Source organism: Canis lupus, chromosome 12 (genome assembly GCF_011100685.1).
Source record: "Canis lupus familiaris isolate Mischka breed German Shepherd chromosome 12, alternate assembly UU_Cfam_GSD_1.0, whole genome shotgun sequence".
NCBI classification, from domain to species: Eukaryota; Metazoa; Chordata; class Mammalia; order Carnivora; family Canidae; genus Canis; species Canis lupus.
The window spans coordinates 9297484-9325074 of NC_049233.1; the positions used below are offsets into that span (position 1 = coordinate 9297484).

The following is a 27591-nucleotide window of genomic DNA, read 5'->3' on the forward strand; positions in this document are numbered from 1 at the left end:
AGTGATGCTGTGCCAGGTTCTAGATCAAGCCTGAAGATCCTAGCAGCTTTCACTTCCATCTCTTGGCACAGTCTCTTTGGGAGCCCTCGGCTACCACGTAAGGAGTATGATTAGCCTAAACTGGTCGTGATGGAGTGGGCACCTCTGAATGCTATCATCCAACATCCCAGCTAGATCCAGCCTTCCAGTCATCCCAGAGGAAATCCAAGACATTTGAGACCCTCCAGGCCAGCTGAATAAACTTTGAATGACCTCAGCTGACACCACGTGGAGCAAAAGCATCAAACAGCCAAACTCTGCTTAAGTACCTGACCCACCTAAGTCTTGAGATATAATAAGATGGCTGGAGTACTTTGTTACAGAGCAGTAGGTAACCAGCACCTACTGAGCTAAGTACAATGGGATACCATTTGACAGTTGAGAAGACAGACACAGAGAAGTCAAGTAATTTGCCTAAGCTCTTATAGCTATCAAGTGGTGGGGCCAGGATTTGAAACCCAGACAGCCCATCCCCAAAGCCTGTGCTCCCTCCTCTTCTCTGAGCCCTGTATTAACTGTTCTCCCAGTTATCCTAACACCTCTTGAGCTTACTCATGGGGAAATCTACTACCCTACTAGATGCAAAGTCTGCTCAAGCCACACACATACTGAGTCCTGGTATAATTGTACCATCATCAGCACAGAGGAATAATGCTCAGTGTTTGCTGGAAGAGTGGAGGGGAATGGATTAATGGCTGGCTGGCTGGATGAATGGATGGACTTCAATGGGATAGAGCCTGAAAGATGTGGAGGAACTAGAACCATTTGGGATATAGGCTTATTAGAGGTACCAGTAAGGATCAGTATGAGGGAAGCAGAGGGCCCCAAAGGTAAGGAGAGCCACACCACACACACAGGGAGCAAAGGTCCCCTTTGCTAATCATGTGGTTCTTCCCCAGTGCCCTTTCCTCTCCAAGGCCTCGTGAAGAGTCACTCTTTGCAAGTAAGGATTGATTTTGAAGAGCAACTTCTATTTTAGTATTATATGTTTAATCTTTAATCTTTTTTTTTTTTTTAAGTAGGCTCCACACTGGGCGTAGAGCCTGATGCAGGGCCTGAACTCATGACCCTTAGATTAAGACCTGAGCCGAGATCATCAGTCAGATGCTTAAATGACTGAGCCACCCAGGTGCCCCACTCCCCACCACCTGCCTTCCTTTTTTAGGCACAGTCTTCACAAGGACCAAAAACAGAGTTACTGAGAAATAGACATGTCAGGAACCATCTAGTCACTATGTGAACACTAATTTTTCCTCTGAATTTCCAAGCAAAAAAGGAAAATACACTGTAGTTAAGGGTTCTGATTTGGGGGAGTTTGGCTGATCTTTTAGAACCAGAAACAGTGACCCCAATAACTACAGGTACAAAAGGGTCATCTCTTACTCTTAGGAAGGAGCCCCTCCAGACACATGTAGCCCACATTGTCATCATCAGTCCACCTCGAATGCAATGATGCTTATCCTTGGCTCTGTCATTGTCAAACGGACATTATCCTGAGATCATTCACCTCTCATCCTCAGTTCTGGATGTCTTGTGCTTCTGGCCAGAGTAGTCAGCACCCTCAAGAGCCTCTAAACCTCTGGACCCTTCTAGAGAAACAAGTCTCTGGGCCCTTCCACCAGCATTTTTCTCTTTAAAATTCCAGGAAAAAAAAAAAAAAAGGATTTTGATTATCTTGTTCAAGAGTATTTTCCCAGAAAGAATAGTCACTCCAAACCCCAATGGAAATTTCCATTGGGACCTTTTTTTTTTTTTTCTGTAACCCCTTACACAGAGCAGCATTAAACTTACAGGATATAATTCCTGAGATACCCATGATTAGCTTCTAGTTCATAGAAGCAGGTATAAAGAGGCCAACAGGCCAGAAGATAGAACTTCTTCAGCAAAAGGCATGGGTTCTGTTTAGAGTTCAGAAAGAGTGATTTGTCATCTCAAGTGGGATTTATTGCACAGATGTTCTTACAGACGGTGTGGTTACACAATGGTTGAGCCAGAGATATTCACTTTCTCATTAACCCCATGAGAGTGACCAGCAGCTTCTGAGCTACAAGAGAGGGCAATAGGGACATCAATGCACACTGATCCCTCCACCCTGCCCTGCCTCCCACCAGCTTCTACCACCCTGCCTTGCTCAAGGCAGATGAATACTCAACTGACCTAAGGAAAATGCTAATCCCAAGCCAAATTCACTCTGCTAGTTCTACTCCCTGCCACCTTCCACCTACACACACACACACACACACACACACACACACACCTACACACACACTCAATTCTCCAGTCTCTGTTCAGAGAAGCAATTCACTTTACTACCACCTTGAGCATAATATGAATCACTAAACAAAAGCTATCAGACACAGACAAACCTTAAGATAAATTATTTTTGGAATGCTGTCTTTTCTTTTTAATACATTTATTTTTATTGGTGTTTAATTTGCCAACATATAGAATAACACCCAGTGCCCATCCCATCAGTGCCCCCCTCAGTGCCCATCACCCAGTCACCCCCACCCCCCACCCACCTCCCCTTCCACCACCCCTAGTTCGTTTCCCAGAGTTAGGAGTCTCTCATGTTCTGTCTCCCTTTTTAATATTTCCCACTCATTTTGAAGCACCCAAAGGCAAGCTTCTCTAATGTTAGTGAGGATGTGGAAAAAGCCTCACAGGGCCATTGGCTATTCTCTGACCACTTCCCTTTCTATCCCTGTCTCTAGATGTTTGCACTTGCTGTTCCCTCCACCTGGAACACTGTCTTCTGACTGCCATCTCTTCCTGGCATATTATCATCTATCCTTTCAGGTCCAGACATTCCTGACCCCCCACACCCCTGAGGAAGGAGTCCCCTGAGGCCAGGGCCTCCACCTCTCATCTCACTGTGTCACCTTGTGGTTATCAGTGTAGGCTCTGGAGCCATGGCGTGGGCTCAACTTATGACTGCTACTTACTAGTTGTGGGACTTTGCACAAGTTACTAAGTCTCTGTGCTTCAGATTCCCCCTCCATGATAACCACGTCTACCTGAATGAATGTTACCTGTTGTCATCATCACTATCCCTTGGGAGCTGCAAGCACAGGGCTGGGCAAACAAAGGAGCTCAGATTGACTCCTAAACTGAACTATGAAAATAAGGGATTGGCCTCAGTCTGCCGGGAAAGTGAGGGCATAGAGACAATAATGCAATAGGGACAGCTCCAAGAGAAATATGGGGACCTAGGGAGGAAGTTGGGGTTGGATGGCCTACCTAATACATCCTGATTGTCTCTACCAGGCCCTAAAATTTTTCTCAGCACCAACCCCCATCACCTTCTTTGGACTCAGAGACCATCTGACTTGAAAGGAGTCTCAGATCTTCTCTCCAGGGTGCCATAGGCAGTGGTGGGCTGGAAGATGTTAAAAATCAGCTCTCTGGAAAAACAAAGAAGCAATCATGATTAGTAAGTATTGTTTGCCAATTTCTCTGGTGTAAATACTCCCAACCATGGCTGATTGCAAACTACCAACATGCTGTCATTGAATGCAGAGTTCAGAAGAGATGCCCGGTAGCACTCCATTTTATACTATTTCCACTAGATGCCTACAACAGATGTAAATAATCTGAAGAGTACAGATCATAGTAGAATATGGCTAAATAATTAGGAAACGATGTGTTTTGAATATTTCTTGCTTTTCTTTTTGATATAATATTTTATATATTATTTAATAATATTCTTTAACATATTTGATATATTATTTAATTTCTATAACTTCTATAGTATATATAAGTTATATATGTACATATTGTATATATTTATGTATATATTTATAGATGTATAAAGTTTATATAGTAAAATTTTATTTGGGTCCCTAGATGTCTCAGAGGTTGAGTGTCTGCCTTTAGCTCAGGTCGTGATCCCAGGGTCCTGGGATTGAGTCCTTTGTTGGGCTCCCCACGGGGAGCCTGCTTCTCCCTCTGCCTATGTTTCTGCCTCTCTCTGTGTGTCTCTCATGAATAAATACATTTTTTAAATCTTTAAAAAAAACTTTTAAGTTTTATTTATTTAAAGTAATCTCTACACCCAACATGGTGCTTGAACTCATGACTCCAAGATCAAAAGTCATAAGCTCTTCTGACTGAGATATACAGGCACCTCTATATAGTATAATTTTAAATTACAGTTGTGTTTTAAAAGCATCTGTCAAAAGATTCTATCAAAATCCTAGAGGAGAACTCAGGCAACACCCTTTTTGAACTCGGCCACAGTAACTTCTTGCAAGATACATCCACGAAGGCAAAAGAAACAAAAGCAAAAATGAACTATTGGGACTTCATCAAGATAAGAAGCTTTTGCACAGCAAAGGATACAGTCAACAAAACTAAAAGACAACCTACAGAATGGGAGAAGATATTTGCCAATGACGTATCAGATAAAGGACTAGTTTCCAAGATCTGTAAAGAACTTATTAAACTCAACAGCAAAGAAACAAACAATCCAATCATGAAATGGGCAAAAGACATGAACAGAAATCTCACAGAGGAAGACATAGACATGGCCAACAAGCACATGAGAAAATGCTCCACATCACTTGCCATCGGGGAAATACAAATCAAAACCACAATGAGATACCACCTCACACCAGTGAGAATGGGGAAAATTAACAAGGCAGGAAACCACAAATGTTGGAGAGGATGCGGAGAAAAGGGAACCCTCTTACACTGTTGGTGGGAATGTGAACTGCACCAGTTCACAGAAAACTCTGGAAAACTGTGTGGAGGTTCCTCAAAGAGTTCAAAATAGACCTGCCCTACGACCCAGCAATTGCACTGCCTGGGATTTACCCCAAAGATACAGATGCAATGAAACGCCGGGACACCTGCACCCCGATGTTTATAGCAGCAATGGCCACAATAGCCAAACTGCGGAAGGAGCCTCGTGTCCATCGAAAGATGAATGGATAAAGAAGCTGTGGTATATGTATACAATGGAATATTACTCAGCTATTAGAAATGACAAATACCCACCATTTGCTTCGATGTGGATGGGACTGGAGGGTATTATGCTGAGTGAAATAAGTCAATCGGAGAAGGACAAACATTATATGGTCTCATTCATTTGGGGAATATAAAAAATAGTGAAAGGGAATAAAGGGGAAAAGAGAAAATATAAGTGGGAAATATCAGAAAGGGAGACAGAACATGAAAGACTCCTAACTCTGGGAAACGAACTAGGGGTGGTGGAAGGTGAGGTGGGCAGGGGCTGGGAGTGACTGGGTGGCAGGCACTGAGGGGGGCACTTGACGGGATGAGCACTGGGTGTTATTCTGTATGTTGACAAATTGAACACCAATAAAAATAAATTTATTTAAAAAAGAAAAGCATCTGTCAAAATTTCTGAAACTTTCACGATTGGCTCTCCTCTTCATTAGCAACCTTGATGATGCTCTTTGCAAAACATATTCACCTAAGGGCCTTTGCCCTTAGGTGAACCAGGCAGTTTCCCTTGCCTGGTATGCTCTTTTCCCAGATAACCCTGTGATTCCTTCCCCACTTCCTTCAGCTCCTGTTCAGGGATCACTTTGTCCCTTATTAAAAGACTTTCTCTAGCCATTCCTTTTTTTTTTTTTTTTTTTTTTTTAAAGTAGGCTCCAAGCCCAGTGTGGAGCCCAACACAGAGCTTAAAGTCAGGACCCTGAGATCAAGACCTGAGCAGAGATCAAGAATCAAGAGTCAGACACTTAATGGACTGAGCTACCCAGGTGCTCCTAGCCATTCTATATAAAATAGCAGCACCCCCTTCCCTCAGTACTTCCTAACCCCCTCACTCTGCTGTACTTTTCTCCAGAGCCCTTGACACCCTGGTAGTCAAGGTAACCAGATAGTATTCTCTGTTGTCTGTTTAATCATCATCCATCTGCCCCCACTGGAAACTCTGCCAGGACAAGGATTTCTGTCCATTGTGTTCACTGATCCCCAGTTAAATTGTGTCTGGCAGATAGTAGGTGCTAAATATATCTTTGTAGAATGACTCAGCACTTACAGCTCTTCACAGGGAAGAGGTACAGCCACCACCTCTCATCTGCTTCTAACAGCAGGGAAGTTATGAGTACTTCCATTTTGCAGAGGACTCCCTCCCTCACTGTAGAAGTTAGGAGGCTTACAAATAAAGTGGCTTCTCCAAGACCTCAGCTGCTGGAGGATCTGCCAGACTAGACTTAGTCCTCTTGACTGCTAAACCAGGGCTCTTTCCACCATCACGCTGCCTCTGACATAACATAGCAGGAACTCCACTGGGTGAAACACGCTTGAGGCCAGGAATTTGCAGGTCATACTATGCACTGCCTGTCCCGAGCCCCTAGTATGAAGTTCCTGAACACATGAACTGCTCAATAAACATGTTTCTAGGGTGAATTAAAGACAGACAAGTTTTTTTTCCCAATGCCCTCTTTTACCCCCTACCCAAGTCCTATCCTTTCTACCTATAAAATCTCCTTATCAGATACTGGGAAACTCTAATGAAGCTATCAGGGTCAAGCTTTATCTGCCAAGACTTAAATATTTTTTTCAGATCATATGCAATCACAAGCACCTTCAACTCCTATTGAGCACAAGAATGTTAAATGAATGAATTGATGGATGGATGCATAAATAGTGTATTGTGTATGTGGGTGTGTATGTATGTGTGTAAGTGAGAGTTTGCTGCACTAATGGTGGGATTTTAGGCACCCTATGAGAAAGGGAGAGAAGGAAGGATCTTCTGGAGCCAAAGCATTGAGAGGTCAGGAACTGCCCTTCCCTGTCACAGCCCTGAGATATGGGGTCTGCCCCAGAATTAAACAATGTGTTGAAAGGAGAGAGAGGAGCAGAGGGAGTTGTTCATTTTTCTGATGAGTAGTGGGTCCAGAACCTACTCCAATCTCCTTGTTATGCTTTGAGGGATGTTCTTGACTTACAAAGAGGAAAAAACGGGGGATTGGTGGGGAGGGGGCAGGGGAGCCAGGCTCCACAGGTCACCTTCCAGAAAATGAGATGTCAGCTAGCAGGAACGAATTAATAGAAGTGGACCCTGCTGCTCCAGCATCATTCTTGGTAAATCTTGTGTTCAGGAAGTTTCTCCATGGCCTCCACTTCTCAAAGGAGCTGCTGGAGGTGAGGTGTGGAGAAATGCATATGCATATTCAAAGTGAGTGTGTGGTGTTGGGTAAGGGGGTGCAGAGTAATTAACTGATTCTCAGTTCTTCTGAATCTTACTTACTTACTTATAAAGGGGAAATACTGGCTGTTTCCTGGACACCTTTTCCCAGAGAGGCCCAGAGACAAGTTGGGGAGAATCTAGGCCTTCTAGAACCTTGGGCAATGGGAGCTGGAAATGCCTTTGGTGATTGCAAGACTTCCCAACCTTTTGCAATGCTAAGAATGACCTGCCATGATTGCTCAGTAATACAAACTCTAGGCTAGTGGATGTCTTACCTTAGCAGACAACAGACTGACCTGAAGAGCTTTTCAAGCAACTACGGGCTCTGCCCCCAGATTTCTGATTCAGTATCTCTAGTGTGGGGCCTGACAATTTGCATGGGCTGTATAAGAAATCCCTAGGGGTGCCTGTTGCTGCTGCTTCTGGGACTACACTTTGAAAATCTTTCCTAGGCTGGTTGCCTGGACCAGAATCTTCAGGAGAAGGATCTGCAAGCTACTTTCCAGATAATTCTTCCCAGATAAGCATCATGACACTTTAGGAAGCTACTAAAATATGAGTACCACCTGTAGCAAAAGCACCTGGGAGTCTTGTTAAAATGTGGATTCCCAGGCCCTGCCTTGGCTCTTGAGGGTGCAGAACCCCTGGGGGTGGGGCCCAGGAATCAGCATTAAACCAGATCCCCAGATGATTCTAAGCTAATTACAGTTTGAGAGTCATGTGACCTTATATAGCCTCTTGTGTTCAGAGGAGTAAATTGAGGCCCAGAGGGTACATTTGCTGCCCAAAGCCCTCAGCACTATTTCGTGACCAAAGTGAACCCCAAGCAGGGCTGTTTTCCAAGAAGGGAAGAATAGTCCAAGGTTAGGGCAAGCTTGAGTTTTCCTGGGAATCCCAAACTTCCCGGGAAGTTTGGCTGAAGTTCTCTGAATCCTGGACCTCTATCTTCAGGTGCAGGAGCCACAAGGCACCATTCCCCAAACATACCACTCTCCCTTCCATTGTGGCGCCTTGGTGGTTTGCTTCATTTAAGGACTCAGCCAGGGACACCCTTTCCTCCTCCTGGAATCTTTCACGTCTCAGCTCATCTCTCTGTGAAGCTCTGGAGACCCCCAGCAGATAGCATGCTCTCCTCTGGACTTGCAGTGACCTTGCACATTTGTCCACTGCTGCTCTCACTGCTGTGACAAGGACCAACTTATGTAAACTCCCAAGTGTGTTTGTCCTGCTTGGACACCTCTGCTGTACTGGCTGTGAGTAACAGGTATGAGAGCATCAGAACAATGCTACCCATGGAAGCACTGGGGAGGTGTGACACAGATGGGCTGGAATTCTGGCAAAAGCAGATACATCTAGAGAACATTTTCCAGAAAGAAGAGGAGAGTAAAGGAGATTGTAAGAAGTTTGGGTCTCCGTGAGATGTAATTCCTACCTGATTCCTCTCCTTTCTAAAGAATCTTTAGCAAAACTGCCCATTATTTTCAAAAAGCTTTTGGATTCCATCAACAAATGAATGGATAAAGATGTGGTATATTTATATATATGTTAATATATTATATATATATTTTATATATTATATATATATATAAAAGGATATTACTCAACCATCAAAAAGAATGAAATCTTACCATTTATATCAATGTAGACTGGAGGGTATTATGCTGAGTGAAATAAGTCAATCAGAGAAAGATAATTATAGAGTTTCACTCATATGTGGAACATAACAAACAACACAGAGGATCATAGGGGAAGGGAGGGAAAACTGAATGGCAAGAAATCAAAGAGGGAGGCAAACCATGAGAGACTCTTAACTCTAAGGAAAAACTGAGGGTCACTGGAGGGAAGAGAAATGGGGTGTGGTAACTGGGTGATGGGCATCAAGGCAGGCATGTGATGAGCAGAGGGTGTTATATGCAACTGATGAATCACTGAACTTTACATCTGAAACTAATGATGTACTTACTATATATTGATTAATTGAATTAAAAGTAAAAAGAAAAAAGCTTTAGGATTCAGGTTGTTTGTATTTTTACTGTGATACTATGCTGATACCTGCCTTTGATGGAATCAGGAAGATCTATTCTCAAGGGGTTCTGAATACTCTGTCTTGTGTTAATCATGCCTACTTCTCCAGTTACCTTAAACTCAGTGGATAAAACAATAACTCTTTTTTCTCTCTTATGGTCTGAAATTTGGATGTGGTTTAACTGGGTGGTGCTGACTTAGGGTTTCTCATTAAGCTGCAGTTGAGATGTCAGTTACCTGAAGGCCTGACGGGGCTGGAGGAGCCCGGGGGGAGGAGGAATGGCTTCCAACATGGCTCCTTCACATGGCTGCCAAGTGGATGCTGGGCTGGTAGGAGGCTGCTGTTCCTCCTCACCTTGGCCTCTTCCCCCCAGCACAGGAAATTCAAGAGAAGGAGAAGCAGAAGGAAGTGACAATGTCTTTTGTGATCTAGCTTGGAAGTCACAAATCACCACTTTTACCACTTTCTGCCTACTAGGAAAAAAATCACCAAGGCCAGCCCATATACAAAGGAGTTTGGCTCCACCTTTTGAAGGGAGGAGTACCAATGATTCTTGAGTAGATTTTAAAATACTCCAAGTCATAGTCCATGGGAGACTGAGTACCTGGTGTACTTAGTGTCTGGTACATACTAGATGCTCGCTAAGTGTCTGGTGAACTGGACTGACAGCCCATCTTTCCCTAGGGCCACTCTGAAGCTGAGATGGGATTGGAGACAACAGCCACTGCCCTTGAGCAAAACTGTCCTTGGGCATCTCTGGCTGCACAATGCTGTTCTTGGGCTCTGGCCTGTCTGGTTTGTGCGGGACAGTCTTCCTTGGCCTGGATCTCTGACCAACAGTGTCCCTCTCGTCCTGTGCACACCTTTGGTTCCCAGCCTTCTGCGCGTTGCCTCTCCAGTGCCTGACCATTGGCTCTTCAGGGCTCCTGCATGTCTCCTGTCTACAGTAAAAGGCCTGGATGGGCAGCCACTTCCACTTGGAGTTTGTTTCCAGGCATGGGTTCCTTCTAAAGAGAGATTATTTTATTCCGCTGAGACATGGCAGGGGCAGTTCAAGGGGGGTGGGAACAAATGGCCACCACAACATGGAAATTAATTAAACAAGTTCTTTTCCTTATGGTCTTTATATGCCCATGGCAGCCACCAACACTTTGCTCAGACTGCTGCCCCACCCAGCACCCTTCCTTCTACTCTCTGCCTGCAAATCTACTACCTGGGAGACAGCATGGCTAGTGGAAAGTCACTTTCTCAGCCTCCGATTTGTAAACCGCAAATATTACACTGTGTCAAGGCCTTATTCGAATGCTTAAATGAGAAAACAGGCTGGAGAGTGCTTTTCATAAAGTATTTTATAAACCGGTATATGTAAGAAATCATCATTTTTTCTTTCCATCCTCCACAGCCCAGCTCAGATTCACATTGATGAACCCTTCCTGCAATTAGGTCTCAACCATACGTCTCTGTATTTAATCTGGACATCCTCAACTTTGTCCTTTCATTTGTGTTAGACCGGTTCCTGACAGCGAGTGTAAGCTCCACAGGATTTGCCTGTGTCTCTCCCGCCGCACACAGCGTGGTGCTGGGTACACACGGGTGCTTAGAGCATCTGTGCCGACAGACCACACTGCAGGCATGCTGACCTTTGGGGGCCTGAAACAGAATTGCTCTCCATCTTCCATTCTCTGTCTATGATCCTGTTGAGGCCCCTTTAGTGGAGACTATGCCATTCTGTGCAGTCGTTTCCAGTGTCTACTTTGTTTCTAATGGCCTATGCCTGATGTTCTTTTCAAAGAACTGCCTTTTGAGAACTGCCTAGTCCACACTTGTAGTCAGCAGGCTAGTAAGTGCCTGGGAGTTAGGGCCCCCTCCAGCCCCCAGCAGCCTTTAGTCAATGATCAGCTGGTGCAAGAGTCTGGTTCCCCTGCCTTAGAGACCCCAGGTGAAATTTACACTGCAGAGCTCCCCTCAGGATCAGGCTGAGGCTGGGACCTGTACCTTGCTTCACCTTCCTTGTCCTACTTCTCCAACTCCTTTCGGCTTCCTAAATCCTTTGCACACAGACCCTCAGCTCAGGACCTGCTTCCAGGGAACCTAACTAAGACATCCTCGGCCGTGCTCCTAGCAGAAAGAGCAAGGCAGCACTGTTGAGCCATATGAACCAAGGTTCTGCAGAAAGGAAAGGTAGGGAAGAAAATCAAAGACCTTTTCCTCTTTGGGCTGCTTCCTCATCACTACCAACAAACACCATAATTGTGAAGAAAAAAAAAAGTGATTAATTTTCAGTTTACCTTTTCTTTAACATAACAAACTTCTGCTTTTTGAGGCTTAATTGGATCTATTCTTGGATGTGACAAAAAGTTAGTTGAGATGAAAGGGGCATATCAAGGAAAAAAAAACATTCCAAGTGAATAATTTAAGATCACATCCATAATTAATGGCATTTGGCATGCTTCCCCTGGAAGCCTAATCATAGCTCGGGATGTGCTAATTAGAGCCGTTTGGTGCAAATCAGTTGGTGCAGGTGTGGAGAAGCCCGGCTCTGGCTCTGGCTCTGTTCCTTTCAGCACCGGTGGAGGCAAAGGTTCCAGAGCCTCAGGCTGGGCAGGGCTTGAATAAAGAAATGGTGGTGTTCCATTTTGAAATGAATTTTGGTGGGAAATGAATTTCTTTTTCTGTTGAAGAGGGGGCAGCTCTGTGTGTGTTTGATGGTAAGGCACAGCAGGATGGCTGGAGAGGCTTTTTAAGTGAGATCCTCCTGCTTTATGGAAGATGAGAGAATCCAACAGGGCCAGAGTGGGGGGGAGGGAAGCCAGGAGAGGGCTGGGGTCCCCTCCAGCTCCTGCACTCAACATACAGGGGGATGGGCAGGATGACCTGTCACAGAGCCAGGGCACCCAGGATCAGGTAAGGCACCAGGGCATCTTACCGGGTTTACTCTTCTATGTCTGCTTTCCATTCCAGGAGGCTGAAACCATGGGTTCAACCCTGGGCTTCCTGCTCTCTGACTGCTGGTCAGATTTGGCACCTTGGGAGCTGCATGAGACGGACGGAGAGAGCGTTTGCTTAGCTTACTCACTTTCCATCTCCCTCCTCCTTGCTGTGATCTGCTGAGCCCTAGAAAGAACATTCCAGTTCTTTAGGGGCAGCCTCCTCGGTGCTTGGTGAACTGGGCTTCTGAGGGGCATACATTTCACCCCTCCCAGCCTGGCTACAGCACTCCACCTCCTGGTTTCCCTATCTGCCCACAACTTTGCAAAAAGCCCCTTTATTAAACTCTCTTTAAATGATCCTTATTTGAGGGTGACATTTCTTAAATGCTCTGTCAGGACTCTGAAAAAAGAATTATTTCACAAGAGTGATATTCTTTTTAAATGGAGTTCTGTTCCTTCAAAGCCAATATTTTGGCAAATGTTTTTTGCCTTTTGAAGGGAAATCTTTATAAAATGCAGCCCTTATTTCCCTGCCGTCTTACAGAGAAGCAAGTACACATGATTTAGAAGCTTCTCTAGATAACCCTTCCTGAACATCAGCTGTTGTACCGTGCGGGGCACTGCAGACTGTTCCGGATTCAACTGAGTCAGAGCCCTAACCCACTAGTGGGACTGCATTTGAAGATGGGGCCTGATTTAAGGAGGTAATTAGGGTTAAATGAGATCATAAGGGTGGATGGAGCCCTTCTCCAGTAGGCCTGCTCTCTGTATGAGAACTGGAAGAGACACAGGGCTAGAGGGCTCGCTATCTCCTCCCAGCACACAGAGGAAAGGCCCAGTGAGAGAAATAGGCCATTTGCAAGTCAGGAAGGGAGTTCTCACCAGAAGGTACCCCTGCCGGCTCTCTGAGCTTGGACTTCTAACCTCCAGAACTATGAGAAAATAAATGTCTGTTTAAGCCACCTGGTTTATGGTATTTTGTTTGAATAGCCTGAGCATGGACTAATACGGAGACCCAGTATGTGACTGTTTCCACTCTGACTTAAAGCTTCTCTGCCTTAGCTCTTTCCACCAGCTCTTACCCCTTGCTGCCAATAGTAGTACTACCTTTAGCAGAGTCATCCTTACCTGCTTCGTTGCTTACTAGTATGAAACCAGACATCAAGTAGATTAGAATTATGTATAAAATAAGAGTTAATAGGTTCTGAGTGAGGGCCTAAATTGCTGGTCCTTGAATTCAGCATGTATTTTAATGCATAGACTTCATCATGAGGATTTTTTTTTTTTTTAATACCCAGAAGCCCTGTCTTTCTGACTCTGGAATTCTTGTTACATGCTTATACAGCTGAGGTTGCCAAATTGCCAGCACAAGGATAAATGTGGCATCACAGACACTTTTCTACTTTTCGTTGGTGAACCAACTGGTTAGAACACAAGGAAATTTTAAGTCTCCTCTTATACCCAAGGATTGTTGGGCATGAAATGATGAGAAACTGGGCTTCTGTGTCCTTGTCATGTGCCCCCTGGTAGGAGAGAGGACTGTGGCTTCATCTGTCCCAGTGGGGTCCCAGGGACCTTGATTAGCTCTCAGGTGCCACGTGAGCCATCTTTGTCCTGGCCTGGGCGGCACCGCCACCAGTCAATACGGGCCGATTTTACAACGTGCCCCCCGTGTAACTGTGCGCACGACTCCCCTCCAACCTCCTCGGCTTGTAATGCTCATTGGCAGAGACAGCTAATCAATAGTTGCTCCTCACCAGCCCCGTAGATATCGACTCAGGGCTTGGGAAGACTTTATAAGGAGTCATCGGGGGGATTCTTTTAGTTCAAATTGAATTGTGGGCCATTAAATCTCTTTAGTAAAAGACTGCTCCTCATATCATATGCCAATGCGCCCTCTGAATTTTTAACCAGCTTCAGAGAGCAACTGCCTTTGCTAGAACCATCTCAGCAGGTCCTGGGATTTTTTTTTCTTCTCCGGCAGATCTGGTTAATTGTTATGGATTTTCCAGCAGGTAAAAGCATTTGGAGTTTGGAAAGAGTAGGCTTTGTTTTCTTTTCAAAAGAAAACCAATTCAGGTGGCTCTGTCTGGAGACACAGGAAAGAGTGAGGGAAGAAAGGAAGGAGAGGGAACAGCAAGAGGAGAGAGAATGGGACATGGGGTGCCTGCCATTCAGGACATCTCAGAGGAAACTTGATGTTGAACAGATAGATGCCACTCCTGGGCACCCACACGCATACAGTGGAACACACAAGCAGACCTATGTGCCCACATGCAAACGTGTATGCACCAACACATGACACTGTTCAAGTGCATGCAATACACAAACGGGTGGTCATGCATATGCACATGCACGTGCATCACACAGCCCAGCTCCATCACTGTTAACTCACTGACGGTGGATGAGTTATGTAACTCTCCCAACTGTGGTGCCCCCGTCTATAAACCAGGAGGCAGTCCTTATATAATAGGGTCACATGCAGAATAAATTAGTCAACGGGTGAAAATCTTTGGGCACATCTAGGTAGTAAACATCTGGTCCCCTGCCTGCAATCCTTGGTGAGGTCTGCCTTGGAATCAGAGATGGGAGGAGTCTTTAAAACCCTCATTTTATCAAAGAGCACCCCAAGGCTCCCCCCAAAAAGATATGGTTTGTTCAAGGTCACTGAGTGAGTTAGTAAATAGGCCAGGACTAGACTCCTGGTCCCCTTTTTGTTTTCTGTTGAACTGCCTTCATCAAGAAGGGAGAGGCCCTGTTGGCCCCAACAAGATTAATTGTTTTTATTAACAACTCACGTTTGTATAACATTTTAGTCTTTTCAAAGAGTAAAGGCTAATTAAAAATTGCAGCCCTAAGAGACGCTGCCCTGGGCCTCTTCTGGGCACCCCTGCCCAGGGGGAAGGGAAGGGAAACCAGAGAACAGGCCTCATTTAATATGAAAATGTCAGTCTCAGGTCTGACCTCCACAGCCTGGATGATGTCCTTAAGGCAGGGTGGAGTGGGGGTCACCCAGGGACTGACTCAGTCTCCCTTGCCTGGCAACAGCTGTCGATTCCAGGAAAGGCACAGTGCACAGTGAGGGCAGGTGGCAGGCCAGGCCGGGCACCAGAGCCCAGACTCACAACAGTTAATTGCATACACAGGGCATGTGAGACTGCAAATGCCTGTGATCTTGTGGAGCTCATGCTTTAATAACATTCAAGCATTTGCTCCGAGCCGGGTGCTATTATAAAGCTTTCTATGTAATCACTCATGCAATCTTCAGACAATTCTATGAAGTAGGGTCTATCGTTATGCCCATTTTACCAGTGAAGAGGCAAAAGGAGCTTAAGTCACAGGCCTAACCTCTAAGTCGTAGAAATGGGATCTGAATCCACATACCCAAATGAATCTACTGTCTTCCACCTGTGCGTCCCTGAGTCAAAGACTCTAGTGCAAATAGTCTATTTAGGAGCAGGTCCATCGTGTCCATCGAATGATGAGTGGATAAAGATGTGGTTTATGTATACAATGGAATATTACTCAGCCATTAGAAATGACAAATACCCACCATTTGCTTCAACGTGGATGGAACTGGAGGGTATTATGCTGAGTGCAGTAAGTCAATCGGAGAAGGACAAACATTATATGTTCTCATTCATTTGGGGAATATAAATAATAGTGAAAGGGAATATAAGGGAAGGGAGAAGAAATGTGTGGGAAATATCAGAAAGGGAGACAGAACATAAAGACTCTTAACTCTGGGAAACGAACTAGGGGTGGTGGAAGGGGAGGAGGGCGGGGGGTGGGGGTGACTGGGTGACGGGCACTGAGGCACTTGATGGGATGAGCACTGGGTGTTATTCTGTATGTTGGTAAATTGAACACCAATAAAAAATAAATTTAAAAAAAAAGGAGCAGGTCCCAGGAAACAGGAAGAGGAGTGGGTAAATGGGGTAGTGAGGAAGGGAGGGAATCCAATGCCACATGCACTGAAGATCTGATCACCAACTGCAGGAGCTTTAGGAGACAGCTGTGGCTTGAAATTTTGTGCCTGGCAGTGAGGAAGCTGGGGCATTCATACACCTACTTCCAGCAAACACAGGTTGAGTTGCCCCTGAGTTGTTCATGCCAGCTCTTCTCGTTCGCCACAAGCAGGAGAAAAGGCTCCAGGGACTAAGGAAAGCCCTCGGTCCCAAAAATAAAAAGCACCTGGAGGCATTCAGAAGGTGGCCGGTGTGCACAAGAGGGGATGTGTGTGGGGTGCGACTGTGCTCCATATGTCTGCCCCAACCTTCTAGATGGCACATGAGGATAGGGATCATCACCTCCAGCTCAGAGATCAAAACAGGGAGACCCACAGGAATATGTTATTAAAGATATGAAGCACCTGCCATGCGGGGCCATGTCCCCTTCTTCTCCTGGTTTCTGTCTTGCAGATGAGCCTCTTTGGCACCATTCCATGAACTTTCCCAAGTCCTAACACAGAATGCATCTTGTCAGGCCTGGCAAGGGGTAATTTAAGTTCAGGGTGAGACAAAGACCTTGCTGGACTACACAGCCTCACCTGGCCTGCCCTTGCCCCCCACCCTTGGCCTTGAATAGCTCCACAGATACCCGTGAGTTGAATCATGTGTATGCCTCTTCCTAGCCGCCACCCACCCCCGCACCCAACTGGAGAGTTAAGGCAAGGCAGGGAGTACAGGCAGGAGAAGGGGCTGGTGTTCCACTCCTAAAGTGACACCGGGCCCCGAGGTTGAGGCCTGGGGCAGTAGCAATGAATATGCACCTCCTCGTTTGCTTGGGATTGCTGTAACTGGGCTGTTCGGTTAACTAAGTATTGGGAAATGCCAATGAACATGGAGAAAAGTCAATAGACACATGTAAAAGGCAATCATTACATTTAAAATGATTTCCCTCTCAAAGGCCTCAGGACACTGTTGCTATCAAGGAAAGAAGTGGGCCTCTGCCAAGCCCGGAAGTGTCGGTCAGCATGGGCAGCTGCATGGGCCTGCAAATCAGACTGGCCTTCTCCATCCAGCCAGCAATGACTTACTTGTCAGACGATGCCCAAGGGGACAGTGTGGCCGGGAAGGCAGATCATGAACCAGCAGGTTCACAGTGACTCCCACTAAAGGGTCAGCCTTCCTTTTGACCTACCTAAATTCATATTGTCTTTATTCCAAGCACTCTGGGCAGCACCGAGATTCAAAAGAGTCTCCGGCCTTATGGAAACCCTGGTGGCCTCACCTGGAGGTGACATGTAACAAGTGACGGTGCCTCCCAGAATAAGGATTACAGTCTCGGAAAGGTCTCTGAAAGCACAATGCCTGGTGCTGGGTGTTACTATAACAGTCGCGGTCTCCCCGTCTGAAAAGTTCGCTCCATGAGGGGAGAGGAAGGGGGTTATCAGCTTCCTTCCCACCCAGGCAACAAGACCTGGCACATAGTGGGTGCTTTGTATGTAGTGGATGAACCAATGAGTAGTGAATGAATTATGCCAACTGCTGATACATCGTAACTTCAGGCTTTATTCTGTAAGACCGGAACCCTGGGTTAGATAAGACAACCTCTATTCTTGCCTTTTAACACCATCACACCCCTATTCATTAATATTTTCTAGAATCACTTTTTTGCTAGTGTCTCTTCTATTAGAATGAAAGCTCGACTGGGAGGTCCTGGCTCCCTTGTTGGCTGTGAATCCCCAGGGCTGAGCACTGTCACAAAGTCTGTGTCCAGTGATTGACATAAGGGAGGAGGGGAGGAAGGACAGGGGGAGGAGGGGGAGGGGAAAATGAATATAAAAGGTGGAGCTGTGTCTTGGAAAATTGCAGGCACCTCATTGAGCACCAGAAGCTCTGGCTTGTGATGGAAAGGAGGGAGTCCGCGGGCTGGGACTAGGTGGGGGTGCAGCAGATCTGCAGGGATGGGTCCCCGAGCAGGAGCAGGTGGACTGTCCCCTGCCCTGGCTGTCACTCCATGAACCCCTCGCTGCCCCAGCTCCCAGCCTGAGCTGCTGTTCCTGCAGCAACCTCTGCACTTTCCCAGGGAACACGGTCGTGGTTCTGGGTCACTGATGCCTGTTAATGAACCTGACCTGTGGAGGGATTTAATTCCCTCTGTGCAGAGGTTGGTCTCCTTCCCCTCAAGGGGGAAGGGGTAAACCCTAGGGGGCCAGGCAGCTTCACCGGGGAGCTCCACCACCCAGCTCCCTAGGAGCTTGTGCCAGCTTGCAACCTCCCGCTGTGCTTGGAAAAGGCACAGAATGTCCCCGTTTGTTTCTTGGTAAAAAGCAGTGGTTTCCACTTTGTAATTAGGATTACTCTGCTTGCAGCATGATGTTCCTTTTAATCACCAAAGGGTAAGCTCAGCTAGCATAATGCAACCTGTTCATCCTCATGTACGTGCCGGCAGGAGGGCGGAGGACAGCGGGACCCAGGGATGAGCAGCGGACCAACTCAGCCAAAACAGGGGAGACGGAGACTGGGAGAGAGCATGCTTGCCTGGAAGAGAACAGCCATCTCTGGAGCTGGAGGAGACTGGAACAGTGCCAGGAAGGGTGGAGGGCCTGGAGGAGCGACAGCTGCTGGAGCAGAGACAGAGAAGTTCCTAAAACCTGCACCTAAGGAGCCCCAGTCGGAGGGGGAGACACAGCCCTGCCCTCAGGGACCCCCAGTCTGAGGGGAGACACAGCCCTGTCCTCAGGGAGCCCCGGTCTGAGGGGAGCCCCAGTCCTGTTCTCAGGGAAGACATTGTATTAATGCTCTCAGCAAGTTGGAATAGTGGAGGAGCCCCTAGATGTTGGCATAAGGCACAGCCCTGTCCTCAGAAAGTTCTCTATCCCATTAGGGAGATACAGTCTTAGCTCTCAATAATTCTCAGTCTGATAAGACAGATCTTTGACCTCAGAAGTTTCCCCAGTCTAATGGCAGGCATTATACTCCATGACCGTGCTACTATGTCAAGCAACATGTTAGAAGCATCCAGTACTCAGTTTACCTGGTGGTGTCTCAGGGCCTCGGTTGCAGAACTCCAGGGGAGTCACCCACAGGAGCACAGGACCATGTGCTCTATGATGTACAACGCACGGCCAGTAAGTAAGCACGCCTACTGCTGAATCACAGATCAGACCATGGGAACAGGGGGAGGCCAAGCCCAAGGACTCAGCTGAAAAGGGCAGAACCAGGACTTGAACTTGGGTTTCTAAACTCAGGTCAAGTGCTTCTTGGACAGTTCGTGATCTGTAGGGGGTGAAGTGGAACAGGGAGAGGAAGAGAGACAGAGAGAGCGCGCACAAGTCCTCCATGTGCATCCTTGTGTCGTGGCCCAGTTGCTGGAGAGCCATCTGAAGGGACAGCTGGCCTGCAGGCAGCAAGCGGCCCCTGTGTGCAGGAGGAAGGGAGAAGGGGAAGTGAACTTGGAACCGAGGGAGCCAGTCCAAGTTTACATCATGGGACTGGCCAACCCTGGGAGTAACTGCCACTTGATCCCAGTGGGACATCTGTGGAACTTCCTGGAACAAAGCATCTTAGTGTTATACAGCCTGGGATTATGAAAGGGAGAGAAATTATCCATTGTTGCCGCTGCTCCCAGCCAAGGGTGACCCACGCTTTCTGGTTGCTGGCACCTGAGCACCAAGCAAGTGCCCACCAGAGACCGTGCTGTTTGCTGTCCGATCTGCTAGACTCCAAGACCTGACTTTTACTGCCTACCTCCTTGTATTCACTGACCTTTGTCCCACATTTTTTTCCTTAAACTCAGCTTTCCAGGTTATCTCTCAACTCAGGCAAAAGACCCAGCAGGTGGAAACCAAAACTATCCCTCCAGCAGTAATAACCACTACCTGAAGGAAGAGCTCCCATGGCCCAGACCACCCAGACCAGTTTGAACTCAAACCCCAACTCAGGCCTGCACAGATGGACCTTGGAGTGACCACAGAATGTCCAACAGTTACTTTTACCTCATTATAATACTAACATCTCACCCAAGGATGAGCATAAGCCTCATTTACATAGCATATAATGTGTGTATAGACGTGTTTTCTTTTTTCCTTTTTTTTTTTTAAGATGTTATTTAGGTGATCCCTCAGTGGCTCAGCGGTTTAGCGCCTGCCTTCGGCCCAGGGCGTGATCCTGGAGACCCGGGATCAAGTCCCGCATCGGGCTCCCTGCATGGAGCCTGCTTCCCCCTCTGCTTGTGTCTCTGCCTCTCTCTCTCTCTCTCTGTATGTCTCTCATGAATTAAAAAAAAAAAATCTTAAAAAAAAAGATCGTATTTATTTATTCATGAGAGACACACAGAGGCAGATACATAGGTAGAGGGAGAAGCAGGCTCCCTGCAGGGAGCCTGATGCAGGACTCAATCCTAGGACCCTGGAATCACAACCTGAGCTGAAGGCAGGTGCTTAACCACTGAGCCACCCAGGTGTCCCATAGACACATTTTTCTTAAAGCACCTTTGCAACCTTAGGTCCACCTGTACTTATGATGACAGGGCTCCCCCATCTAAAAATTCAACCTAACCCTAAACAGAAGGAACCCATCCACCCTTGCTCCAGGAGTCTTTGGACTTTGGGAGCTATTACCCATGATCTCCTTATTAGCTGCAAATAAAGTTTCCTCTGTGGGACAATTCAACCTGGTATGTTTCTATCTGACTGACCGAGGAGGGAACTCACATTAGCTCTATTACAATGCTGTAGCATCAGAGAAGCCCTGGGCAGGAAGTAGGAGACACATGGCACAGGAAGAGGTGCCCTCTAGAAGCTCTTTCCACGCTGGATTGAGACCTCTATGAAATCAGGGACTACATCCGCTCTACCCTGAACCTGGTAGAGGCAGGTGCTCAGTGAAGGCCTAGTGAATTGCCTCTGACCAGCCCACAGGAGCAGAGCTTAAGATTTGGGGTAGGATCCGACAACTCAGTGGCAGCCATGGATCCCAGCCCATGTCTCCCACTGCTCATCAGCCCCGCATCCATCTCCTGGCTACCCTTCCTTCTCCTGCAGCTCCTTCAGCAATGACCTGGCAGGACTGAAGTTTTTGGTTCTCAGTGACCTGTGACCAAAGCCACTGCAGCTAATTAGCACCAGTCTGTGTGTTTGACCCCTGCCCCGGGCTGGCGCACACCACCCCCTGCTCATTCTCATTAATGGGCTCAGCGCCTGCCTGGCAACCTCCACCCTCTCTCCCTTCACATGATTTAGCTTTGAGCCCGAGGCTTTCTTTCTGGTTTGCTTCACTTTGTAATGAACACCTCTGGTTGTTCTTCTCCCCCTGCACAATCAGTGGATTGTGTATGATGCTGGACTGGGTCCCCCACAGACAACCTGAGGAAGTCATGGACCCTGCTTTGGGGGAAGCTGCAGTCAGGGCTGACACACTGACATGGGGGGAAGGCAAGAACAGAACATAGGAATGCCCAGAGGGGGGCCCCAGAGACCTTGTGCCTCATATCTACTCCCTGTGCAGGGCAAACTGAGGCTCAGAGAGGGTGAGCAGGCTGTCTGAGATCACCCAGTGTTCCCCCCAAAATAAACAAAATCTGAAACAGGATTTTGGGTATGGGTAGTGTATTTGGGAAAGGAATAGAAATAGGGGGAGGGGAGGATGAAAGGAGGAGAGCAAGCTGATATAAGTGTGCCTGACCAACACCAAGAGCCTTCTGAGTGCTTTGGAAATGTCTACTCAACGTGGCGGGAAGAAGGAGGAACCATATATCCTTTAGTTCCTGGTCACTGTCGGGCAATGGCTGCTTCATGCCATTGGGGTGTTGACATCCTTGTACTTCTGGGGTTGTGTCTATGTCTGTGGCTGAGCAGGTACCTGCAGGCAGCTGCTACCGAGGTGGGGGGAGAAGCAGAACTGCCCAGGCAATTTGTTGTCAGAGGACGCCATGTGTAGCCAACACCCACGGCAATGGTCTCAGTGCAAAGTTGGGTCGAGGAGCCGGACACACATGGGCTCTGATGTATGTGAGTGTTGAAATGGCAAGAAAGCGCAGCCAATTGTATCAGTGAGGAATGTACTGGGAAGCAATGATCAGAAAATGCACTGCAGGGTCTGAGAAAGAGGTTTTTTCCTCTCATGGTAAGAATCCAGAGGTATGTAACTGCTGGTACATGTTCCAGGATGTCAGGGATGTCAGCACCAAAGCCAGATTTTCTTAGTCTTTTTCTTTAGAGCACAAGATGGCTGCTGCAGTCCCAGCCATCATATTTGCAGTTCCAGCAGGAAGAAGGTAGAAGCACGGTGGAGGGAGGGGAGAGGGGCCACATCTTTATCAGGTCGGCAAAAGCTGTCCCCAGACACCCTCCAGCACATAACTACTGCAACTCACTGGCTACAGGATTATTGCTTAGGTGACAATGTTGAGGAGGAGCAAAGGGGTTGGAGTGAGGGCTGGGGAAGCCAACCTGTGCTGTCTGCCTCTCAGACATGGCCTCGCTTTCTCCTTTGTGGAGCAGCTATCTTCCACCACACACTTCCTTCCTAACTCATGGCCTCTTGAGTGGCCCAGGTCTTTGGAACAACTTAGGTGAATGTTGAGCTTTTCACTGAGACCAGACAGATGAGGAGGGATGGAAGGTAGCCATGAGCTGCTCCATCTTCTCCCTCCACTCTTATCTTCCCTTGAAAAAAGCAGCCCAGTGGTACAGGTAACAGGAAGGCTGTGTTTTGATGTGTTTTCTGGCCAGGGGGTGATTGGACACCGTGACAGACCTAGAGAAAGGTCCCCATGAGAGAATTGGAATCTGTGTTTCCCACCTGTGTCTGAAGAAATGGACCTTCTGCAACTCCCAGTGCCTGGGCTCACTGACATGGAAGAAGTTCTTCCTCTGTCCCCGGGTCTGCTCAGGACACCGGGATGCTGGGCAGTGTCCAAGTGTCCCCTGCTGGGCAGTCCCTGCTGTCTGTATGCTTTGACCCAGCCACCATCCTTCTCTAGGCTTTGGTTAAGTTCCAAGTCCCTAGCAGTTATCCAGGTATTGATGGGGGCTGCTTCCCAATTTTGCTTGTGTGGAGCATCATTCTTTGTAGGATGTTGGCATCCCTGCCCGCCCCCACTCATGCCCATCATGCCTCCTAGTCACCGTGACAACCCAAAGTACCCCCACACACATTTCTCAACACCTTCCATCCATCCAGTGAAGAATGACAGATCTAGTCCAACCCCTTCATTTTCCAGATGAAGGCAGATGACTTGTCCCACAACACACAGCTGGCTCTCAGAGGCTGAGCCAGGGCTGGAGTTCAGGGTTCCTGAATCCTTACACCTGCTTCTTCCCAAAAAGATTGGGAGGGTTCAGTGCTTACTCACTCAACTCTGTATGAGTCAGAAATGATTTAAATGTCCTTGCTGAGCTCCCGGCCCAGGGTCCACTCACCACCTTCTCATCTGGTGCTCTACTGTGCTCTACTGTGGGGACGTAGGTCTCTCCTGCTTATTCTTGCCTCTCTGGAGTGGACAGTGGTGCCTCTGTGGGAGGGGAGGCCTGGCAGCTACGAGGTGGCCAGGCATGGGCTATCGCTGGATGGGTCCTCCCCTCTCCAACAACACTTCCCCAGTGCCCTTTCCCACAGCTGACAAGGGCCCACAGATGACTGATGTTAACAAGGCCCCTGAGTACAGAACATAACACTCCAGCAATGCTGCCTGGTAGCCCAGTCCTTGTCGCTGCCTCTGTGCCATCCATCTGCCGCCCATCCGAGGCACCTGCAGCCAGTCTCCTGGACACTCTCCGCCCTCCAGGCCCCTGGCTCCTCGGCAATTGGTGCCCCCCTCTCAGGCCTGGCATGGACTCCTGGCACCAGGTGTCATGTGAGTACTGTGCCAGCCTCGGAAATGATGGAGTGTCCCTGGCTGCTGTGCGAGAGCCCTGGTTTCCTGACCCGCCTCCAGCCAGAATCTGCCTGGCCTGGCTCCCTCTGCTCTTTGCTAAGGGCTGGGACCAGATGGTGAATTATCGGGGCTGATTTACAGTGACCTAGGTTGGCCAAGGATGAGGCTTGGATGCCAGTGGGCACTGCCTGAGGAGGGGCCTGTGGAGCCCAAGCAGGGTATGGATGGCAGCCCCAGGTGGGAGAGAGAAGACTTATCTCAAGGAGAGAAAGCAGGACAAAGAGGGCAGGAAAAGTACAAGACCATGAGGGCAGAGGGTGGCCGGAGGAAGAGAAGAGGGAAGAACGACATAGAGCCTACATTTACTGAGAGCTCCTCACATGCCAGGCAGGCATCTTCTCGTGAGGCTTTGCTTTCCAGAGGTGTTGTCCAATAGGGAGCCACTAGCCATGTGGTATTTTAAGTTGGTAGAAATTTAACTAATGAAATTAGTTATAATTAGCTATAATTAAAAAGTCAATCCTTAGTCATACTAGCTACATTTCAAATGTTCAATAGTTGTATGTGACTGGTGGTTAGTGCACAGGACAGTGCAGATAAAGACATTTCCATCATTGGAGGAAGTTCTACTGGACAGGCTGGCAGAGGGAAGGCAGATGGTAAACAGTAGCTGATACTTCCGTGTTGCTGACATCCATCTATATCTCTATCTACATGCATCTATCAGGCACTGTGCTAAGAATTCTATATATATCAATTCATGTACATCAACCCTTGATGGCAGATATTTATTTCAGAGGTCAGCAAACATTTCTTGTAAAGAACCAGAGAGTAAATATTTTAAGCTTTCATAGTTCAGACTTTGCAGGCCGTGTAGTTGGCCACAACCACTCAACTCTGTCATAATAGCAAGGGAAGCAGCCCTAGACAATACGTAAATGAATGGATATGGCTGTATTCCAATAAAACTCTATTTGTGATCACTGAATTTTTTTACTTCACATAGTTTTCACCCATCACAAAATATCCTTCTTTTGATTTTTTTCCCTACCATTTAAAAGCATTGCTGCTAGAAACATCGGGGTGCAGGTGTCCCGGCGTTTCACTGCATCTGTATCTTTGGGGTAAATCCCCAGCAGTGCAATTGCTGGGTCGTAGGGCAGGTCTATTTTTAACTCTTTGAGGAACCTCCACACAGTTTTCCAGAGTGGCTGCACCAGTTCACATTCCCACCAACAGTGCAAGAGGGTTCCCCTTTCTCCACATCCTCTCCAACATTTGTTGTTTCCTGCCTTGTTAATTTTCCCCATTCTCACTGGCATGAGGTGGTATCTCCTTGTGGTTTTGATATATATTTCCCTGATGGCCAGTGATGCGGAGCATTTTCTCATGTGCGTGTTGGCCATGTCTATGTCTTCCTCTGTGAGATTTCTGTTCATGTCTTTTGCCCATTTCATGATTGGATTGTTTGTTTCTTTGCTGTTGAGTTTAATAAGTTCTTTATAGATCTTGGCTACTAGCCCTTTATCTGATACATCATTTGCAAATACCTTCTCCCATTCTGTAGGCAGCCATTAGAAACGACAAATATCCACCATTTGCTTCAACGTGGATGGAACTGGAGGGTATTATGCTGAGTGAAGTAAGTTAATCGGAGAAGGAAAAACATTATATGGTCTCATTCATTTGGGGAGTATAAAAAATAGTGAAAGGGAATAAAGGGGAAAGGAGAAAATATAAGTGGGAAATATCAGAAAGGAAGACAGAACATGAGAGACTCCTAACTCTGGGAAACAAACTAGGGGTGGTGGAAGGGGAGGTGGGCGGGAGGTGACTGGGTGACGGGCACTGAGGGGGGCACTTGATGGAATGAGCTGGGTGTTATTCTATATATTGGCAAATTGAACACCAATAAAAAATAAATTTACAAAAAACAAACAAACAAACAAACAAAAAACATACAGCTATTCTTCACTTGTTGGTTGATCAGAAACAGGCAGATTTAGCCCATGGGCCTGACTTATGTCACCTCCATTGCACAACTATGGAAACTGAGCCACAGGAAGACCACAGGCTGTCAGAGATCTCACAGCTAGAAATGGCAGAGAGGAGATCTGCACCCAGGTAGTTAGGGTTCCAGAACTTAGGCTTACCCTCTTGGCCCATCAGTAAACCATATAATTTCAGGTCATGATAACTGCTCTGAAGAAACTATTGGTGCAATACGGTGGAGGGTAGTGGTCACCTGGATCTGATGAACAGGGCATACTTTACTGAGGAGATGCCTTTTGACCTGAGGCAAGAATGACGAGAAGGATCCAGCCATGAGACCAGCCAGGAGATGAACATTCCAAGAGTGGAGGGGACAGCAAGTGCAGTGTCAAAGCAAACATATCAAAGGATATGGGAAGATTGGGTAAAATGAGGATAGGTGACTAACCAATGGGATGCAGACACATGGAGGTCAAAAGTGATTTTGAAAAGAGAAGTTTCCATAAGTGACAGAACTAGAAGTTTCTAAGGCATTATGTCGTGGTTCCCATGGGACCAATGCAGGGCAGGGGTAAAGGAGGAGGTGTTGGTGGAGTCTCAGGGGATGACTGAGAGTAGCAGAAATTAGGTATAATCCAATCTTGTGGTGTTTTGACACCTAGACGGGCAAGGCTCCCTGGAGGAATGGCATCCAGGAGCATCTTCGGCAGCTCAGTTCCCAGAGTTGCTGGAGATGCTACCCACCTTCATGAAACCTCCACTGCACCTTCCATCTCTCCCTCCACACCCGTCCCCTGCCTGAGGGCAAGGCCGGCATAGCTGGCCTGCCCATGGTTGTGGATGCCTGAGCAGTCTGGCCGATACTGTTCTAGAAAGAACCTTGTTGCCTACTCTTCCCCACCACCTCCACCCTCACCAGTGCTGTGTCCAGGAGAACTTTCTCACCTCCGTGGATGGGGTGGGGTCACATCTGTGTCTGGCTGACTGGCTGGCCATGTTACAGGCTGTGTTCCTGGTTGTGTGTGGTCATCCAGCTCTGGGGCCAGCCCCCTGCCCAGAAGCGAGGTCACAGTGGATCATGTGCAAGGCTTTGGGTCACCCTGACTACTAGGGACAGGGATCAAGGTTTACCTCCTTCATTCTCCAGGAGGAATGACTGACCAGGTCACAAGATTAAGGGCAGGAGTCACAAAGGTCTCTCCCCATTCCAAACACTGGGGAGCAGAATGCCTAGAGCAGGAGTCAGCAAACATCTGTGAAGGGTCACACAGTAAATAATTTAAGTCTTGTGAGCCATGCGATCGCTGTCTCAACTACTTAACTTTGCTGTTTTGGCTTGAAAGCTGCCCTAAACATGACATAAAACTTTATTTGCCGTGTCATGCAGCGGGCTGCAGGCTGCCACCAGTCAAGGACCTGAGGCAGATGGAGTCTCAGGAGAAGGGGGTTGGGCACTGGGCTTCAACAGAGAGGACCAGGAGGTCTAGGAAGGATCCCAAACTGAGCACTAATGACAGGAAAGTCATCATGCCAGCCAGGCTGTGGCCACAGCACTCTAAAGGGGGATTGCAGTGTGGACAGGCTTTCTGTAAGGTAACTGGAGAGTCTGAGAG

The 27591-nt window shown here is 47.4% G+C and overlaps 1 long non-coding RNA gene across 1 annotated transcript in view; it reads right to left on the minus strand.

Moving 5' to 3' along the window:
• The window catches only part of LOC111098250, a 33421-nt gene extending 6401 nt beyond the window's left edge, over positions 1–27020 (minus strand). The window contains exons 1-2 of the long non-coding RNA XR_005367665.1: positions 26924–27020; positions 3342–3443 (exon numbers count right to left, since the gene is read on the minus strand). This is a non-coding gene — a long non-coding RNA (uncharacterized LOC111098250). The remainder of the gene's footprint in view (positions 1–3341; positions 3444–26923) is intronic.
• Positions 27021–27591: the final 571 nt, after the last annotated feature.